The sequence below is a fragment of the Pseudophryne corroboree genome, chromosome 4 (genome assembly GCF_028390025.1).
Source record: "Pseudophryne corroboree isolate aPseCor3 chromosome 4, aPseCor3.hap2, whole genome shotgun sequence".
Lineage (NCBI taxonomy): Eukaryota > Metazoa > Chordata > Amphibia > Anura > Myobatrachidae > Pseudophryne > Pseudophryne corroboree.
In genome coordinates this window covers 854,525,333-854,542,215 of record NC_086447.1, presented here as the reverse complement: position 1 = coordinate 854,542,215, position 16,883 = coordinate 854,525,333, and positions in this window count along the sequence as shown.

Genomic DNA, 16,883 nt, shown 5'->3' with positions numbered 1-16,883 from the left:
CGTATGCCCTGGCCTTTTTCGGAGCTTTCCGGGTGAGCGAGTTGGTGGCATGCAGCAAGGCGTCTCGGGAGTCAGGTTTGCTTTACGAAAATGTGCGCTTGCAGGAGGGCCTGTTGCTCTGTAGGATTGTGCGATCCAAGACAGATCAAACAGGTCGGGGTCGCTGGTTGTCCTTGGAGGCTCAGGAGGAACCGGGTGTTTGCCCGCTGCGGTTGACGCAAGAGTATGTGCGGTTGAGGCCTCCGGGGGGCAACCAGCTGTTGGTGCACGCGCAGGTTGACCCTCTGACAAAGTTTCAATTTGCTTCTGTGTTCAAGAAATGTTTAGCGGCGTTGGGCTTGCGGGAGGCGGACTTCGGTACCCATTCCTTTCGGATTGGGGCGGCTACCCATGCGGCGGCTACAGGTTCATCACCTGCGGCTATTCGGGAGCTGGGCCGCTGGAAGTCGGCCTCCTATAAGTCCTATGTCCGTTTAGATAAGTTATAAGGGCGCCTGTTGCGCTAACCCAAAAACGTGTTTACTCGTCGGTTTTTGAACGCTTACCGTTCAGGAATCGAGGGTGTGAAGTGAATTTTTAAAATTTTTCCTCCGAGGGGGCCTAATTTCAATTGGCTGTTCTATCAAGGTCCACGGGAGGTTTTTTGATTTTTCTCCTTCACTTGGGTTTAAATTTGTTACGTTGTGCTTATGTATGGATTATGTTCATAGTCTGATGTTAGGATATTTTCTTTTGCAGCTGTCATCAATTTTGGGGACCAAGTATGGCTGGTTGGTCATTCCTATATTTTTTGGGCGGCAAAGCATCCCATGGCATCTAGGGCGGCTGAGGTTTTTGGGTCCAGGCAATTGAGATGGTTAGGTGTGAGAGGTATGTTATGGGGTGATTTGTTGCGGGTCCTGTTTTCTCGGGAGCGCCGCTGGGGTCGCCCTAGTTGTATCATCATTCATTTGGGCGGTAATGATCTAGGTCGAGTTAAGGGCATAGATTTGATTTTGTCGGTGAAGGCGGATTTGGTGGCGATCCGTTGTCACTGGCCAGGAGTCTGCATTGTTTGGTCGGAGATGGTGCCCCGTTTCCATTGGCGTGGTGCGGTGCGTTTCTCGGCGCTGGAGAAAGCACGCAAAAAGGTGAATGCAGCGGTGTCTCTTTTTGTCAAGGCCATAGGTGGAGTGGCGATCAATCATCCTCTACTGGTGCTAAGGAACAGGCAGTTCTACAGGGACGATGGGGTTCACCTTTCTCCGGAAGGAGTGCAGTTTTTCCTGGAGGATATTTTTGGTCTTTTTAGGTAGGGCTAGTTAGTTTTCTTAGTTGGTTAATGTTGTGGTTGCGGATGGCGGTGGCGGTTTGGTAAACCTTGGTGGCGGGAAGTCGCTACCAACCAGCTGTCACACAGGCATAAGTGGTCATTGTGGGGCTCCCTCTTTAGAAGGACGGCAGGTGTGTCCTTTTCTTGCGGTTGGACATTTAGACGTTCCCCTGCGGGAACCGAACGTTTGCCAGAGAAAGAGGGGTAAGGCCAGCACAATGCGGGTTATGCGGGAAGGAGGCGGGGTATGTGTACTCCCCTCCTTGGTTTGGTGGTTTTCATCTAGGTGACTGGTGCTGGTGTTTGGCAGCAACTTTCTGTTTGCCATCCTCCAAACTAAATTTAAATCTATATTCAAAATCAATTCTAATTCGATCACAATTATAGTTTAAAGAGTTGGTCAGCGATCAATAAACATCGTCTGACCTTTAACTCCAGCTACTGTGTCCGTGTCTTTATTTCAGTGTGTGGTGTTATTTAATTTAGTGATAAGCTAGCTTAAAGAAAAGGTTTATGTAATCACAATAAAGTTATGAGCGCCTTAGATAAGCTGAAGGCTGCATAAGCCTGAGGCCATATAAGAGATCCACTTTTTGTGATTGGTTGTTTAAATGACTAAGCAGTTGCTAGGCAGATCAGTTTTCCCTGTCGGTTTTCCTATTGGATTAGGAGGTTGTGCATCAAGCTTGATAGGATAGTCTTAGGATAGTATATAGGTGGGGGCCATTTTCCTAGACTTCCTCTTGCCATTCATTGTATGCCCGCCCGCCCTCCCGGATTTCGGCTACGGTTTTTGTTCTTGCAGTGGGCTATTGAAAGCCAGATTGGCGGGAAGTCGCTACCAACCAGCTGTCACACAGGCATAAGTGGTCATTGTGGGGCTCCCTCTTTAGAAGGACGGCAGGTGTGTCCTTTTCTTGCGGTTGGACATTTAGACATTCCCCTGCGGGAACCGAACGTTTGCCAGAGAAAGAGGGGTAAGGCCAGCACAATGCGGGTTATGCGGGAAGGAGGCGGGGTATGTGTACTCCCCTCCTTGGTTTGGTGGTTTTCATCTAGGTGACTGGTGCTGGTGTTTGGCAGCGACTTTCTGTTTGCCATCCTCCAAACTAAATTTAAATCTATATTCAAAATCAATTCTAATTCGATCACAATTATAGTTTAAAGAGTTGGTCAGCGATCAATAAACATCGTCTGACCTTTAACTCCAGCTACTGTGTCCGTGTCTTTATTTCAGTGTGTGGTGTTTTTTAATTTAGTGATAAGCTAGCTTAAAGAAAAGGTTTATGTAATCACAATAAAGTTATGAGCGCCTTAAATGTGACAGTTGGTGATACACAGTACAGCTGCTGGGAGACATGGGAAAAATTAACCGTGTGGGGTCCTGAGGACTGAGTTTGAGAACCACTGTTCTAGAAGATAATTCCTGGAATCTGATTGGTTGCCAAGGGCAACATCCGATCTTAAATAGAACTCCCATCTTAGTAAATTTACCCCATAACATCTGGAAGATTGTTGTGAGAAAGTGTCAAATGTTGGTGATTCTTGCAATATCTGGGAATTTTGACAATACTAAAAGAACCAGAGGTCTGTTTGAAGTATGACAGTAAATAACACTTGAAGTTACATCTTTGCTGCAGGAAGATCTGCATTCCATAGCTCTCAAACGCACAGTAATAGCATATGTTGTTATTTTTGATGTTTTGAAGCACAGTATATTTACCATCTGCACAACTGAAAAGCAAATAGTTTATATATAATGGCTGCTGAAGGTAACGTCATGTGCACTGTATTACCCTACTTGGAGAGAACAATTCTAATTGCATTTCTTTTTATAGGATACACTACTTCTGTTCACATTTGTCATCTCTCTTGATTTGTTCTCAACATACATTAAGTAGTTTGTGCTAGCAAAAATAACTTGTTCAGTAAGCTCTATATGCTGTAATGTTCTGGCCCAGTTTCCAAAATCACTGAATTCGCTATAATTAGGTGGATTAGAGGTGCCTGAAGTCTAACCTAGTCAAGAAAAGTTTCTTTAGAAAGTTTGAGAAATAAAATACAATTATTGTAGTACTACCTGTAGTGAATAGGTGGCAGTACAGAGCTAAATTATTCCTCTAGTACCAACTGATAAAACACCATAAGTACAGTAAACTATACACACACAAACACACACACACACACACACACACACACACACACACACACACACACACACACACACAGGAAGATGGTTTATTTATTTTTAAATACATTTGTCATATTTAGTAGGTCCTGTGAGTGCCAGTCTAGCGCTACTATTCAATCTCTGCACAAGGGCATCCAGAGCAATAGTATCTGTAATGGATGCAGGGTGTGCAGTGTACATGGGCCCCTGGGTGTAGGGGAGCCCCACTGCACACCCTGCCCCAATATAATCATACTTACCTCTGCGGAGACCTGCATCAGCACACAGCCTGCACATGGGGCCTTTCCTCTCTTCATCCACCCCTGATCCAGAGGCACATTTTACATTGGAGCATCATACAATGTATACAGGGGCAGATTGGCCATAGGGCTCACCAGGAAGATTCCTGGTAGGCCGACGTGTCTGTGGAGCCTATTTTGTGTATTGTCATGTGGCCCCACCCCCCACATGACATGACAGGCAGCCCACTGCACTCAGTATACTGCATAGTTCCCATTCATTCTGTTATTTCATCTCTGCAATACAGTAAATCTGCCATCCAGTGATGCTGCCATGGCTATACAGTATGTTATACCTCTTGTGCTGCCCATGTCGGGCCACTTCTACAAAATTTGACAGGGTGACTTTTAGTTCCCAATTTGCCACTAGTCTGCAGCAAAAGATGTAAGATAGGCCGCATTTGCATCCAATCAGGCCCTTCTTAACAGACCACACCCCCTCATCAGAACGCACCCCCATTAGGGCTGTTTCAATATATTTCCCAGGCTGGTTTTTCATCCCAATCCATTCCCGAATGTATATATTATTTCTGAAACTAGTTTAGGGAGGCATTGCACAAGAGGCGAGTGCAGATGTCTCCCATAAATTGCGCTGGGCATATCATTTATACACACATGTACAAAATTTTAATTTTGTGGTAACTTTGAAGAAAAGTGATTCCTGCAACAGAACTTAATTGAAATGTGATGTTATCTTACTATACATCACCACACCAAGGTATTGAAGGCGTTGATTTACTTTTCAAACAGGGCTCGGATAGTTTTAATGCATGAACATTTTTTTTTATATCAAATATGATTACTTTTGTTCTCAATAACGATTACCTCTTGTTTAATAATTATTAATATCTCAAGTACGGGTAACTGCCATGGTATAGAAATTCACCAAGCTACACCCGTCCTACCTAGTCTGTAAGGTAGATGTATCAAACCTTGGAGAGATATTAAGTGGAGAGAGATAAAGTATCAGCTAAACAGCTTCTGTTACTTTACAGGCTGTGTTTAAAAAAATGACAGTTAGCTGATTGTATTGTACTCTTCACTCTATCGCTCTCCAAGCATTGATATATCTCATTTTAAGGGGCATACGTACTAAGCCTTGGAGCAGTGTTGCACCATGGGAATGAAGTGGTAGGGGCCCATGTTTAGGGGTGTGGCCAACCTCCAGAGGGGGTATGGCCAGCAACCACATTGGTTGCCTAACCATTAGAGAGTGCATGGTCTGGGCCCATGATAAATATATACAGTAAATACTGCTAGTACATGCATAATAATATACCAGATTAATAACAGCAATGCACTGTAGAAAATACACAATGGTCATGTGCAGTATAAGGTAACTATCTATATATAATGTAAAATTCAAATGCACAGTCTGAAACCTGATCCCTAGACAAGAAAGGCCCCCAGGAAGTTGGTCCCACTGGGGAATTCCCCTTTACCCCTGGAGGCCAGTCCTTCCCTGCCTTGGATACAATTCCAACCAACCAGCCCCTGTCATTTTTTAAACATAGCCCATAACATGGTAGTTAGGAGATGATTGGCTGGTACTTTATCTCTCTCCAAGTCTTAGTACATATGCCCTTAAGTGTGCTACTATATGTATTTATGCTTTGGTACTGTGAAAGGTTTTCTATGTATATAAAAGATAATCATCATCATTATCCAACATGCATAGAGACAGGAAAGAATAAAGACTTGGGCCCTCATTCCGAGTTGTTCGCTCGTTCTTTTCCTTCGATTGGTGCGATTTTCCGCTAACTGCGCATGCGCAATGTTCGCACTGCGGCTGCGCCAAGTAAATTTGCTAAGAAGTTTGGTATTTTACTCACGGCATTACAAGGTTTTTTCTTCGTTCTGGTGATCGTAATGTGATTGACAGGAAGTGGGTGTTTCTGGACGGAAACTGGCCGTTTTATGGGAGTGTGTGAAAAAACGCTGCCGTTTCTGGGAAAAACGCGGGAGTGTCTGAAGAAACGGGGGAGTGTCTGGGCGAACGCTGGGTGTGTTTGTGACGTCAAACCAGGAACGACAAGCACTGAACTGATCGCAGTGGAAGAGTAAGTCTCGAGCTACTCAGAAGCTGCAAAGAAAAATCTTTTCGCAATATTGCGAATACTTCGTTCGCAATTCTGCTAAGCTAAGATTCACTCCCAGAGGGCGGCGGCTTAGCGTGTGCACTGCTGCGAAAAGCGGCTAGCGAGCGAACAACTCGGAATGAGGGCCTTTATGTCTGCATTGTGTATTTGCTTTTATTGATATTTGTCTTCAGCTGCACCTAATTATTTTGCATTGCAATCTACAGTATGAATGGATTTAGATAACCACTTTTACTGTATACACACATTTTAAGTTACATTTTGTATATTTACATTTTATACTTTTTATGTTATTTGATTTATTGTTATGAATTAGATCACTTCAATTGCCTTGAAAATATAATACTGAGACTTGTGTATACTTTTTCAATGAGAACATTTTGTGACACTCACTCACTCACTCACTCACTCACTCACTCACTCACTCACTCACTCACTCAGCAGCCAGTCATTGCTGTTGACTGTAAGAACAGTAAGTGAAATATATTTGCCTGGTCACCAGGTCTCCCGTATGCCCGGTTACCGCAGTGTAATCAACTACTTGGATACACCTATAAATAAGGAATCAAAATGGGATGAAGTAGACCATAGGTTCTCAAACTCGGTCCTCAGGACCCCACACAGTTCATGTTTTGCAGGTCACCTGTACATTTTTAAAATGTGACAGTTGGTGATACACAGTGAACCTGCTGGGTGACATGGAAAACGTGAACCGTGTGGGGTCCTGAGGACTGAGTTTGAGAACCATTGAAGTAGACAATACACCTGTGGAGCACAGATGTATAGATTAAAATGTTGTAATAAATTTACAGTCTTAAACTTCACTCTATCAATCCAAAAGAAGAACCGCGTAAAGCATGTGTGGTGCTATGATATGGAGGCTTGGAGGAAAAAAGTGCGGATTCAGTATGGGATCCCGGCGATTGGGATCCCAGCGGTCAGGAGACCGACGCCGGAATCCTCGCTTTGGGTCTGGTGGCAAGTTTAGCTTGACACACTATTCTATTTTCCCTCGGGTGGTAACATGGACCACCACCCGAGGGGGAATACCGGGCTTCTGTCGGGATTCCGGGCGCTGACATTTACACGCCTGTTGGGATTCCGGCATCTGGATCATGAACGCCAGGGTCCCAACAGACGGTATATTGATCGCATCCCAAAATGGCAAGTACTTTTGCATTGATTACTGCAAAATAAACCAATAAGAATAACTCTATTTTAATGTGTGATAAATAACATAGAAAAACATCAAAAGTGGTTTCACATTAACATGTAAGAGAACTATTAAAATAAAAGTTAATACACTAAAAGTTTACACCTAAGTGTAAAGCTGGTTACACACATTCTTGATCCTCAGCTTATTGGATTTCGTGACCCTGAGCAGCCAAGCAGTGTGTATCCAGTGTGACCCCCTGTTACCTCCTGTGAGGCAGCAGCATTGAGGTAAGTGGCTCCTCATTGGGATCCAGACATCAGCTGTGCAGCACATAAGATGCGACCTGCCGCTCCTGACCAATGCAGGAGCATTATAAGCAATTTATCAGCTAATGCTCCTGCATTGGTACTGCATACAGGGCTTACAATTAAATAGGTGTATTCCCAGCTGAAGAAGCAAACCGATATTATAGATTGGCACGTGTCAGAATATGGGGGAGAGTGGGGGGCGTATACATTGGCTAATTGCCCATTGTGACTGCTAAGAGTGAATGATTATGCACTAAGGCAATGCCACTGTATTGCAAACAGCCTTATTCTCTTGACACTAGGTGATATTTTTACTAAAGTTCAGGTGGAGATGCTGCCCATAGCAACCAATCAGATTCTAGCTATTATCTACTAGAAGGTGTTAGATAAATGCTTTGAACAATCTGATTGGTTGCCATTGGCATAATCTCTATTTCTAAAAACATATAACCCCCTAGTACTTTTATGTGGGTAACTATTTAACATCTGCTGAAGGAATGTATTACTGTATACAGGGGTGTTTCTAGAGAGGAGGAGGCCCATGCGCAGTCTCCATCTGGGCCCCCTCCTCTCTAGCCGGCAGCGCAGAGACTCTGGGTACTAGAGTCACTAGAGGACCCTAGCGCTGTCCCAGAGTCAAGGGCACATACGCAGATCTCCAGAAAAATGGTGCCGCGACCATTTTCCCAATGATTTTCCTATTGCGCATGCGCAAAACACAACGGGAAAATGGATCCGCACCATTTTCCCAGTGATTTCTGCAGCACTGATGCTGCACCGCGGGACTCTGGAGGGTAAGTATTAAACATAATGGGTGCAGGCTGTGCGGTGTAGGCCCCCCAGAAACCCGGGGGCCCGTGTGCACCGAACACACTGCATCCATTATAAATACATGGTCTTCTTTTCTCTCTTTTTGGGTACTCCATTATAAATACGCCAGTGACTATATATTTGTCTAAATCACCACAAAGAGCTATAACATTTCTAACACTACAGTGAGTAGTTTTACATCATGCAAGTTAGCATAATTGAACACAAAACATACCACTTTTTAGGGCCTGATTCTGAATTAGACGCAGCAGTGATGTCAGACGCAGGAGGGATTAAGGCAAACAGGAGATGCATGGTCTGTCTTATGGGCATGTTATGGGAGTGTCACTGATAGTGGTTGCATACAGAGATGCTGATTAATTTACATATGAGGCAGTGTCGGACTGGGGCATGTAGGGCCCACCGGGGGAATACAGTGGTAGTGGCCCATGTTAGGGGTGTGGCCAGTCTGCAGAGGGGGTGTGGCCTGCTACCTCATTGGTTTGACTAACCATTAGAGAGTGCAACGTCTGGGCCCCTTCATAAATATATACAGTAAATTCAGCTGCTGCATGCATGATAATGTACCAGATTATTATCTGATTAATAACAGCAATGCACTGTAGAAAATACACAATAGTCCTTGTATAAGGTAACATAAGTATGATGTATAATTCAAGTGCACAGTCTGGAACCTGATCCTTAGAGCAGAAGGTGGGTCCCCAGGCAGTAGGGCTCACCGGTGGTTTCCCCTGTACCCCTTTGGGCCAGTCCAAGCCTGATAGGAGGCCATATTCAGATGGCGAATGTACACCTGAAATGGGGCAGGTGCAAGTTTCAATGTTGTGACCGATGGTGCATTAACAGATGCTCATGCTTCTGAAGATGTTCATAGTGAGCATCTCAGTCCTTACACATGCAGACACACAGCTGTACACTAGGAAAGGACTTGTAGCAGTATTTGCAGAGTCACAGAAGCACTTCCAGGAAAGGAGGCACACATGGACTCAGCATCTGGACTTAAATCCTTGGTGATCTTGGGACACCATATTATACTGCAATGTGTACAGCCAAACATCATAGCCGCACATTGCTGAGAATTGAATTGGGCATTAAAGAGTCTGGATGCCACATAAAGTTCAAAGCTACAGATCATATACCAGCTTACTAATGGCTACTCTAAAAAAGGGGAGGTAGAGGACTGCTGCGCCTCAGAGAGCTGCAGTAGGGATACCAACAGATGATCACTCAATCACCCTGGAACACAATGCACAAGAAAATAAGGGATCCCTTCTGCGCTCATCCAACAACAATAAACAGTAATGCAATAAATGATAGGTTCCCAATGGATAAGTCTATGACTAAATTATAGTCTCTTTTAGTTCTTATACAAAGCGGAAGTGCTGGATGTAGGGAGACTCAATGCATACCGTACTCACAAGGAGTCGTGGTATGTCCCGCATGTAGAGGTGTCTTAAGTCGCTTGGTTCTTCTTTACCTTCTCCGAGGTGGAAAGTTCTTATCCTCGTAGTTGGATGACCTTAAATGCAGAGATCTGACCCATCTGGCTCCGCTACCGGTTCGCCCTCCCTGTCGTCCCCGGCTGCTGCTGCTGCGGGCGGGGGCACTGACTGGACGGGTCGCTGTATCTCCGAACTTGTTTGCAGAGCTCTCATGCCAAGAAAACTTGGCATGAGAGCTCTGCAAACAAGTTCGGAGATACAGCGACCCGTCCAGTCAGTGCCCCCGCCCGCAGCAGCAGCAGCCGGGGACGACAGGGAGGGCGAACCGGTAGCGGAGCCAGATGGGTCAGATCTCTGCATTTAAGGTCATCCAACTACGAGGATAAGAACTTTCCACCTCGGAGAAGGTAAAGAAGAACCAAGCTACTTAAGACACCTCTACATGCGGGACATACCACGACTCCTTGTGAGTACGGTATGCATTGAGTCTCCCTACATCCAGCACTTCCGCTTTGTATAAGAACTAAAAGAGACTATAATTTAGTCATAGACTTATCCATTGGGAACCTATCATTTATTGCATTACTGTTTATTGTTGTTGGATGAGCGCAGAAGGGATCCCTTATTTTCTTGTACTAATGGCTACTGTTGGTAGTAATTTACCACAGACATCACCCTTTCAGTGAGCACAAACCTGTGTAAACACCAAAAGGCTTTCATTAGTACTGGAACTTTGAAGCATGATTATGTTTTCTTCTTCTTTACAGTTCTTTGTGCAGTGGCGGTTCAGTTGGAATCAAAATCTCCAGCTGGTCATATTGTAAAGATCTCCATCTTGTACCCCGAACTTTGATTTTTATACCATGTCTGGTTCCCACACTGATATATTCTGGGTTCAGGAGAACTATATTTCTTTCAGTTCGAGTTAGTGGGCCTTATCATGTATGATTGGCTCTAATGGATCTAGATAAACAATATAACTAAAGTAATGTGGGAACTGTATTTGGCAGATTCCAAATGAGAAAGAATGCAAGATAGGCTCAACTGATATTACAAGATTCTTGGTGCTCCACTCTCATCACAGGAGTCACCACTGTTAATAAGAGTCATCTCGTGATACCCTGTTAATATTTATTTCAATCTGCTGTGCCTGACATCATTCTTGTTCTCCTGCATGCTTCACCATCATAAAATAAACCTACCGGTTTTCTGCTTCGATCTGTGACTTGGAGTTCTGTTTTGCATAAAGGGAGTTCCTTACAGAATGATCCAGCCCAACAAACAAGAAGATGCCAAAAAACATTTTGATTATTTTGCTAAAATCCTGTTTTCAGAACTCCCTGGAATTATTGGTCATGTTACCCTCCCCTGTGAAAATGTTTCTCTGCTCTCCCTACAAACTGACATAACTTTGTTGCGTGCCCAGATTGCACAAATCCTCATGATTTTGCCTGAGTTTTTGTAGAAAGTTTCTGCCATTATTCAAGTGGATTCTCCTATCCATTTTTCTGTACAGACAGCAAAGTAATTCACTCCTGCACCTGAGAAAAGTGTGTCTGGTGATTATAATTCATTAAAGACACCAGTCTCACAAATGCCTGCAAGTATTGTGCAACCAATTGATGTGATTAAAAAGGATTCAAGTGGTCCTCGTGCCCCCTTACAAAAATTAAAAGAATCCAATGTTTCAACTGGTGTTCGGTCTCCAGAAAAGCAACCTGCTCCAGAGACTGTCCAGACCCCAACAGGGGAATCTGACGATCTAGCCAATTTCTTGTCAAGTTTCCAGACCCCAGCAAGAGTATCCGATGATCAAACCGATGTTCTGTCCAATGTCCAGATCTTAGCAGGGGAATCCAAGATTTCAACCAAGGTCCAGACCCCAGCAGGGGTATATGCTGTCCAAGCCAATGTCTTATCCTCTGTCCAGACCCCAGCAAAGGTTTCTGATGGTCAAGTTGATGTTCTGCCCAATATCCAGAACTCAGCAGCAGTGTTCAAAATTTATGTTTCCATCACCCCAGGAGGGGAGTCCAGTCGAGTTACTCCAGGAGGGGAATCCAGTTGAGTAGCACCAGGAGGGGAATTCAGTCGATTAACCCCAGGAGGGGAGTCCAGTCAAGTAATTTCAGGAGGGAAGTCCAGTCAAGTAACCCCTGGAGGGAAGTCCAGTCGAATAACTGCAGGAGGGGAGTCTAGTCGAGTAAACCCAGGAGGGGAGTCCAGTTGCATAACCCCAGGAGGGGGTCCAGTTGAGTAACCCCAGGAGGGGAATCCAGTTGAGTAACCCCAGGAGGGTAGTCCAGTCAAGTAACCCCCGGGAGGGGAGTCCAGTTGAGTAACTCCAAAAGGGTAGTCCAGTTGAGTAACCTCAGGAGGGAAGTCTAGTCAAGTAACCCCAGAAGAGGAGTCCAGTCGAGTAGTCCCAGGAGGGGAGTCCAGTCGAGTAACCCCAGGAGAAGAGTCCAGTCGAGTAACCCCGGGAGGGGAGTCTAGTTGAGTAACCCCAGGAGGTGAGTCCAGTCGAGTAGCCACAGGAGGGGAGTCCAGTCGAGTAAACCCCAGGAGGGGAATCCAGTCGAGTATCCCCAGGAGGGGAGTCCAGTTGAGTAACCCCCGGAGGGTGTCTTGCTGATACCTAGAAGGGATTTTACGTGTTGCTGGTCCCATAGGGAAACTTGATGTCCTGCCAGTTAGTCCAGAGGAAGGATTGTCTACTGGCCATGGAACTACCCTTGCCTTCAGGAATAAAGTGCCATCTGCCCTTGGCTTTTTGCATGAGTCCCATCTGCCCTTGCCTTTGGGCATGAGGTCCCATCTGCCCTTGCCTTTGGTCATGAAATCCCATCTGCCCTTGCCTTCTTCAGGCATGAGGTCCAGTTTGCCCTTGCCATCAGGCATGGGGAGATTGCCAAAATATTGTCCACCAGTGTGTATGACTTTTTATCTTTCAGGATCACTGGGTCACCCAGGGTGCCCACCTTTCCAGAGGTCCAAGAGGTGCCCACCTTGCCAGAGGTCTAAGAGGTGCTCACCTTGCCAGAGGTCCGAGAGGTGCCCACCTTGCCAGTGGTCCGAGAGGTTCCTGCCTTGCCAAAGGTCAGAGAGATGCCCACCTTGCTAGAGGTCCAAGAGGTGCCCACCTTGCCAGAGGTCCGAGAGGTGCCCACCTTGCCAAAGGTCCGAGAGGGGTCCATCTTGCTAAAGGCCCGAGAGGTGCCCACCATGCCAGAGGTCCTAGAGGTGCCCACCTTGCCAAGATGCGAGAGGTGCCTGCTTTACCAGAGGTCCGAGATGGGTCCGCCTTTCCAGAGGCTGGAGATGTGCCTGCCTTGCCGGAGGACTGAGAGGGGTCTGCCTTGTCAGAGTTCCAAGAGGGGTCCACCTTGCCAGAGGCTTGAGAAGTGCCTGCCTTGCCAGACGACCGAGAGGGGTCCGTCTCACCAGAATACCAAGAGGGGTCTGCCTTGCAGGAGGCCAGAGATGTGCCCGCCTTGCTAAAGGACCAAGAGATGACCACTTTGCCAGAAAGTCCATCAGTTTGTATGGACCAGCCTACAAATTTTGACTGAGAGTTTTTCAACTTGAGTCCTTTCTTAAGCAAAACCTTGAGTTAATTGACTGTGTCCATTCTGACATTATTGCCAACATGCTGATGAGGTGCACATGGGAGGCCTTGATGTGGGCATGTTTGTTGATATCTCTCAAGACCCAGTTTTGCAGGACTTATCCGCATTTGTCAAGGCTTTAATTAAAATATTCAGCCCATCAATGGTTTTCTTTGTTCTCTGGGAGGACTCAGAATTGCAAGGGGGTATAAACTCCCCACTGTCTTCTTCTAACAAAAAGAAGAAAAATAAAAAGAAGATAACTCTTTAAGGCATCTGCAATCCGCCTTGTTAAGGGGGAGGGGGGAAAGGAATTATGTTATATTATGTGTTGCTGTGTATTTTCTGGTAATATGTTCTTTACAACTAGGGGTCACCATACCTTGGGTTTTGTTCTGTTTTGTGGTCAGGTTTATTAATTAGGGTTCTGTTTCAGCTTGGTACACATGTTGCCTGTGCAATATAATTTGCCAAAGATCCAGCATGCATTGCTGGATCATTAATGTTGTTTGCCTATCAAACCTGCCAGTCTTGGTATCCTGTGTTCCTGTTTAAATGTTGGTTTTCCAGATAAGCCTGCCAGCCATGGTTTCTTGTGTTCCAGCCCTCTGTTGCCTTCCAAGTCTTACCTGCAAACAATGTTCTCCAGTGTTCTTCATGTTCTCCAGTGGGGTATAGATGGGATCCGCAGAAGACATGGGCACTTTAAGACTTTTAAGGGGTGTGAACTGGCTCCTCCCTCTATGCCCCTCCTCCAGACTCCAGTTATAGGAACTGTGCCCAGGGAGACGGACACTTCGAGGAAAAGGATTTATTGTTAAACTAAGGTGAGAGACATACCAGCTCACATCACAAGCACGCCGTACAACATGGTATTTAACAGAATTCCAGTCAATGGCATGAACCATGTCAGCAACAGGCTGACTATAACAGAAACACAACCTGTGTGTAAACATAACTAATAACAAATAACTACAGACAGAGTCCGCACTGGGACAGGTGCCCAGCATTCTCTATGAACTAAGAGAAAAGGATTTACCGGTAGGTATTAAAATCCTATTTTCTCATACGTCCTAGAGGATGCTGGGGACACTTCAAGAACCATGGGGTTTATACCAAAGCTCTAGAACGGGTGGGAGAGTGCGGATGACTCTGCAGCACCGATTGACCAAACATGAGGTTCTCATCAGCCAGGGTATCAAACTTGTAAAATTTCGCAAAAGAGTTTGAACCCAACCAAGTAGCTGCTCGGCAGAGTTGTAATGCCGAGACCCCCCGGGCAGCCGCCCAGGATGCGCCCACCTTTCTGGTAGAGTGGGCCTTCACTGATTTCAGTAACGGCAATCCATCCGTAGAATGAGCATGCTGAATCGAATTACAGATACAGCGCGTAATAGTCTGCTTGGAAGCAGGCGTCCCAATCTTGTTGGCAGCATACAGGACAAACAGAGCTTCCATTTTCCTAAGTTGAGCCATTCTGGTGACATAAATCTTTAAGGCCCTGACAACATCGAGAGATTTTTACTCCGAAAAGGCGTCAGTAGCCACCGGTACCACAATAGGCTGGTTCATGTGGAACGATGAAAGAACCTTCGGCAGAAATTGTTGACGAGTCCTCAACTCTGCTCTATCTTCATGGAAGATTAAATAGGGACTCTTGTGAGACAAAGCCGCGAACTCAGACACCCAACTTGCGGATGCTAAGGCCAAAAGCATGACCACTTTCCAAGTGAGAAATTTCAACTCTACCTTCTGTAAAGTTTCAAACCAATGTGACTGAAGGAAATGCAACACCACGTTAATATCCCATGGTGCCACTGGGGGCACAAATGGAGGTTGGATGTGCAAAACTCCTTTCACGAAAGTCTGAACTTCTAGAAGGGAGGCCAATTGTTTTTGAAAGAAAACCAATAAAGCCGAAATTTGTACTTTAGTCGAGCCTAACTTTAGGCCCGCATCCACACCTGCTTGCAGGAAATGGAGAAAACGCCCTAGCTGAAATTCTTCCATAGGAGCCTTCTTGGATTCACACCAAGACACATATTTTCTGCAAATACGGTGATAATGTTTAGACGTTACTCCTTTTCTAGCCTGTAAAAGGTGGGAATGACTTCACTGGTAATACCCTTTCGGGCTAGGATCCGGTGTTCAACCGCCAAGCCGGCAAACGTAGCCGCGGTAAGTCATGATATACGCATGGCCCTTGCTGTAACAGATCCTCTCATAGAGGAAGAGGCCAGGGATTTCTTATGAGTAATTCCTGAAGATCTGGATACCAAGCACTCCTTGGCCTGAACCTTTGTTCTTCTTATGATCTTTAGCACCTTTGGTATGAGTGGAAGCGGAGGGAACACGTACACCGACTGAAACACCCATGGTGTCCACTGCTATTGCTTGAGGGTCCCTCGTCCTGGAACAATAACTCTGAAGTTTCTTGTTGAGGCGAGACGCCATCATGTCTATTTGAGGAATTCCCCAAAGACTTGTCACTTCTGTGAAGACCTCTTGATGAAGACCCTACTCTCCTGGATGGAGATCGTGTCTGCTGAGGAAGTCTGCTTCCCAGTTATCCACTCCTGGAATGAAGAATACTGACAGAATGCTTGTATGTTTTTCCGCCCAGCGGAGAACTTTTGTGGCCTCCGCCATTGCCGCCCTGCTCTTTGTTCCGCTCTGGCAGTTTATGTGCGCTACTGCTGTTATGTTGTCCGACTGTATTAGGATGGGAAGTGTTACAATTCACCTGCCTCTAATGTTTGGCAGGTGAATTACAAGGAGAGGATTACTACTGGAGGTGCAGGCAGATGCAGTGTGACATAGAAATGGTTAACCAGACTTGACTGGGGAATACTGTAATAACTTGAGCGCGTTGTAGCAGAATTAAAGATTAGCAGACTATGGACTCTCCCTTTAATACTGGAATGTGCAGCACCACACTTTACCCTGATTATGGACAGCAGGTGAGTAATATAACACAGCTAAGAGCCAGGACTTTACTACAGGACTAGAGTGTATCACAATCACTGTTGCAGGTAATGAATGTCCACAGAAGTGCAGGAATACTAAGTACTTTATTATAGCAGTGGTATAATAAGGTATGGCAGAGGAATCACAGTAACAATCCAGGGTACAATATGAGCAGAGAGTAAATGGTTTTTCAGACTGAGACTTGCAGCAGAGTAATGAGATAGTTGAATAAGGAACCAGAGTAATATAATCCACGGAACTCAGATTGCAGGACTTGTACAATAAAGCATAACAGCATGCAGGCATAGAGGAAGTCCATAGTAACATGTAACACAAGTAATGAATACTAGAGAATCCACAGAGCACAGTGAAAGTCCATAATACTTAGCTAAATAGTCCTGGCATGAACATGAACTGGCAAGAATGGTTGTGGCAGGATAACATGAACTGGCAGACCAGGCTTCTCGGCATGAACAGGAGCTAGGACGAAGACACCAGGCAATGCAGATAGTTCAGGCAGGAAAGTAGTATAATATCACCGGCGTCGGAGAACTCAGCTAGCTGGCTTTTAACAGCCACACTAACCAATGAACAAGGCCAGGCTGGGAGTGTTAACTAATTACAAACCCTGTGCACCTGTTGAGCTGCATGTACACAGAGCCAAAGGAACAGAACACACAGATGAATCAGC